The 5,043-nt window shown below is 37.5% G+C and overlaps 1 non-coding gene across 1 annotated transcript; it reads right to left on the bottom strand.

The window, feature by feature from the left end:
• Positions 1-3,220: 3,220 nt before the first annotated feature.
• On the bottom strand, positions 3,221-3,327 carry LOC125497183 (small nucleolar RNA R71). The gene has a single exon (XR_007273818.2). It is a non-coding gene; the product is annotated as a small nucleolar RNA R71 (small nucleolar RNA).
• Positions 3,328-5,043: the final 1,716 nt, after the last annotated feature.

Genomic DNA, 5,043 nt, shown 5'->3' with positions numbered 1-5,043 from the left:
TTAGACCAGTAGCGCTTGGGCCTGTAAAGCGCTTGGGCCAGACGCCAATACATGCTTATTTTGACAAGTCTCACGTCAAGACTAACGTGAGACCGTCTTTTATAATACGTTGTGAAAAAAAAAACTATAATACTTACTAATTTATTAATTAAAAATAGAAAAGAGAAAATCATCAACAAATTATAAAACAATTGCTATTTATCCTTCGATTTTACATGCATAGTGTACTTATAGAGACGGAATATAAATATTATATAAACGGAATATAAATATTATATGGTGTAATATCTAGTAATTGGCTGTTTCCTAGGTGGAAGCAAGTGGGAGTGTGGGAGGCCAGTACATTGTACGTAGTATAACTGATAACATCACAAATTCACAATTAATGGAATTAAGGTACACGACAAAAGAATTATACGTAACTATTGTAGTATGACGCATGCTCATTACTTGCCCCATAAGAAAAAAGGAACTTTCAGTCAACAACTTTACACGATAAATTGTGACGGTTGGTAGTCACACATATGAGTTATGAGTTACTGAATTATGCTTTTGTAGCCATTAGCCCATTGCACCACCTTAGCAGAGGGGGCGTATGACGTATTTACTCGTGAAGGGATCAGAGTGGCACGTGTGCAACTACCTCAAAAATATATACTTTTTTCGTTTTGTTTTAAAATAAAATGTATGGTTTTATCACGGGAGCGTATGACGTATCTACTCGTGAAGAGAGTGGCATATTCCTGTGCAGCCACCTCAAAGATATATACTTTCTTCGTTCTGTTTTAAAATGAAACGTAATGTTCTGTCACGAGGATTTATGAGAGGAGAGAGATAGATTAATTTTTAGTCCATCAAGTTAATTCAAGTATACTAACCACGCACATCTTCTTTTGTTTTCTAAGTGTAACTTTTTACTATAGGAGACTATGTTCATTGGTACAAAATTTAAAACTTATGAATTTAGAGACTCTAAAAAGTATAGTTGCACCATGTTTTTTACATCTTAGAAACAACTTATAAAGTCATATCACACTCATCTACTATAGTTTGATTTGTATGTAATATAATAGTAATTAGAGGTATCAATTCAGTTCAATGATAAGTCATGTTAATATAGGCATTTCATGATGCATTTAGGTTGCATTTTAGGATCATTTAGTTGCATTCTTAGTCCATAATTGCATAAAGTTACTTAAGTTGAGAAGATATTACTCTAGTGTGTGTTTTCGGTGTTTTTGATAGTTTTCAGGTATTGAGAACACAATTGGAGTATTATTGGATAAGCTTAAGCATGAGAAGCATCTAGGAAGGAGCTAAGTCAAATGAGAAGTCCAAAGGGCATCTTCAAGTCGGATTGCAACTCAAACATAGCGGAAACGTATTAAAAGAAGTATGGAAATTGAGTCATGTGCACTCTTTTGATCATAACTTATTATCCAGAGATCGGAATTCCGTGATTCCAGTGGGGTTGGAAACTAGACTTGAAGAGCTTTCCAACGGTATATTACACGCCCCGATACGACTTCTAGTTTGGGAGATATGGTCTTTGCAAGTTGACGCTGTTTTGCAGCCCGAAAATCCGCGGCCGCGGATTATTCCGGGTTTCCTAGTCGAATAAGGCTTTATCTTTTGACGAATTGACTCTATTTTTCTAGTTGTTTTAGGAAATAGAAAGGTATAAAGACTCAAGGGAATATTATTATTTCCTATCTTATTTTCTATTTTGCTTTTTCCGTCATTAATTCATTAAAGATTATTTTTCTTTTTCTCTCAATTATTGAAGAACCCTAGTTTTGCTTTTTCTCCATTTTACATTTAATTTTCAATAGAAGCTTTGATTTTTGCAAGATTGGTTCTACAATTGGTATTATTTCTCTTCTCTTCTTATTCCTATTCAATCCTTTAGTATTAATTCATGTTTGCTTATTTAATTTATGAATATGTTTTCCCCAATTATGATTGAGTAGTCTATTTCTAGGGTTTAGGGGGATCCATGATCAATTAGGAAGGGATGTTTAATTAAAGTATTGATTTTTATTGATGCATGTTGATTCCTATTGAATGTTTTTATGTCTATTCAATCCAATTTGGCCAGATTTGATTGTTATAGTGTTGCAATATTAGGTTATGCGCCGAGAGGTATAAACTTGATATTAAGGCTAGTTTCAATAGGTAGAATTGGTGTTAATAAATTGCGAGAGCCTGTTAATATCGTTCTATGCTTGATTTAGACTTGAGAGAGCGAATCAATCTGTTTAACTGCATTATTAATTGTTGATTTTAGTGTTTCATCCCGAAATATTGATCATTGGTGAACCTATGCCCTAGACTTTTTATTATTGATAATTCTTGAATTAGTTATAGTTTAGTTTAGTATAATTACACACAAACACTCGTTCCTATACTCTAGATTTGACTGACAATTAGGAAAAGAACACTGTTTCTCTGTGGATTCGACCCTACTTCCCTGACTACTATTTGTTAGAGGACTTAGGATTACTTTTGATAAGGTGATACGACTTTAGCCTGTCAAAATTTGGCGCCGTTGCCGGGGAAACGGTTTTGTTCCATTTTCTTTAATTGTTTTAGAGTCTAGATATACTCTCGTCTCAGAGAACACTTGTTCTTTGGGACAAAATCTCTTAATTGTTTGTTCTTTAGTTCTTCTATGCGCAGGAGTTTGAGTTCAGATTGCCTACAATTTGATCCTGAAATCGAAAGATCCTTTCATAGACAGAAGAACTTTTCCAGACAGTTGCGAGATAATCCAAGGGAAGATAATCCTTTGGATTCTGACTCTGATTCTACCAGCATTGTCTCTGTCGCTTCAACAGAACCAGAGATGGCTCGGAGGCTTACTGACTTTTCCCAACCCTCTTTGGCTGAACTTCCCAAAGAGCAATCAAATGCCTGAAATCGAAGCTGTAAATTTCGAGATCAAACCTGCATTGCTAAACATGATCGAAAGAAAACAATTTGGTGGTGGACCTAATGAAGACCCCAATCTTCATTATCAAGATTTCTGCCAATATTGCTCTACCATTAAGCAGCAGGGAGTGACACAAGATCAGATTCGGGAGATTCTTTTCCCATTTTCACTTCGAGACAAGGCAAAGATGTGGTACAATGGATTAATCGAGCCACTCTTGGGATCACTGATTGGAATACCTTGGCTCTAGCTTTCTACAGAAAGTACTACCCTCCAGAGAAGACTGCTAGGTTGCGTAGTCAGATTACAAACTTCACCCAAGGGACTGATGAGTCTTTACATGAGGCATGGGAAAGATTTAAAGATCTTCAGAGAGAATGTCCCCATCATGGTCTACAAAAATGGTTCCTAGTTCAAGGATTCTACAATGGTTTGGGGAACAACTCGAGACTTATCCTTGACTCTGCAGCAAATGGGAGATTCATGAAACTGAAATTGATGCTGCATCATGATTTGATCGAGGAGATGGCTATCCACAACTCTCAATATGGTAATCCTCGAGGACTAGCTAACAAGGGTGGAAAGCATGAGATAGATTCTATATCTCTATTAGCTGCACAGATGAATGCAATCAGCAATAAGCTTGACAATATGCAACTCTCCTCTCCTGCAAGTGTTGCTGCTTTGGGTACTACATCCGTGATTTTGTGTGATAATTGTGGCATAGTTGGACATTGGGCACAAGAGTGTCGGAGTTCTCTCGAACAAGTTAATGCTTTTCAAACATATCAGCCGAACAACCCATACTCCAACACATACAATCCAGGGTTGAGAAATCATCCTAACTTGTCTTACAAGAGCACTAATGTCCTGAATCCTCCTGCACCACAACCACAAGCACAACAATTGAACCAAAGATACTACCAACCCCTCCCAACACCCTCCTGGTTTCTCTAGACCACCTTTCAATCCATCTCAACAAGCACCTCCTGCCGATCCAATGATGGTTGAGATGAGAAACATGATGCTACAAATGCAAAAGGATCGACAAGCTGACAAGGCACAAATTGAGTCCATTCTTGCTCACAATAAGATGTTGGAGAATCAGTTGGCACAATTGGCTACTTCGAATTCTACTCGACAACAAGGTGCTCTTCCAGCACAACCTGTTCAGCCTACAGATTCGGCAAATGCCATCACTCTCCGAGTGGTTCTCACTACAATGGACCACCCATGCCTATTGATGATACTTTGAGCGTGAAAAATGATGAGGAACAGGTCCCAGCTGAAGCTAAAAATGACAAGGAGAACTCTCAGCAAGCCACTGAACATGAAGAGACCAATGAAGCCAAAAAGCCTGCTATTGAGATTCCTCCTATCAAACTTCCTTTCCCCAATCGTCACCTAAGAGTAAGCTGGACAAGCAATTTGGTAAGTTTTTGGAAGTCGTCAAGAATCTTCAGGTAACAGTTCCTTTCACGGAATTAATTACTCAAGTGCCTGCTTATGCTAAATTTATGAAAGATATCTTGACTAGGAAAAGGGCTTTTAACGAGGTGGAGACAGTTGCTTTTACTGAAGAATGTAGTGCCATTTTACAAAATAAATCTCCACCAAAATTAAAAGACCCTGGTAGTTTCTCTATACCTTGTCACATTGGTAGTTTGTTCATTGAAAAGCTTTATGTGATTTGGGGGCTAGTGTGAGTGTTATGCCATTGTCTGTTCCTCAAATTGAATATGGGAAGTTTGAAAGTTACCAATATTACTCTACAAATGGCTGACCGTTCTGTTAAATACCCCCTAGGTATTTTAGAGGATGTACCTGTTAGAGTAGGTAAATTTTTTATTCCCGTGGACTTTGTTGTACTTGATATGGAGGAAGATAGGCAAATTCCAATCATTTTGGGTAGGCCATTCCTTCATACTGCTGGTGCTGTCATTGATGTGAAAAATGGTAAGCTTACACTATCTGTTGGAGATGATGAGGTCACTTTTAATCTAAGCACTGCTTTGAAAAGTCCTATGCTAGAGGAAAAGTGTTGGAGTATTGATGTGGTTGATGTAATTTGCCATGATAACATGCCCCAAGCTCTCTATAGAGACCCCTTG

Source organism: Beta vulgaris, chromosome 4, assembly GCF_026745355.1.
Source record: "Beta vulgaris subsp. vulgaris cultivar EL10 chromosome 4, EL10.2, whole genome shotgun sequence".
Taxonomy (NCBI): domain Eukaryota; kingdom Viridiplantae; phylum Streptophyta; class Magnoliopsida; order Caryophyllales; family Amaranthaceae; genus Beta; species Beta vulgaris.
The sequence above is the reverse complement of the archived record's forward strand: the minus strand, read 5'-3'. Positions and strand labels throughout refer to the sequence as shown.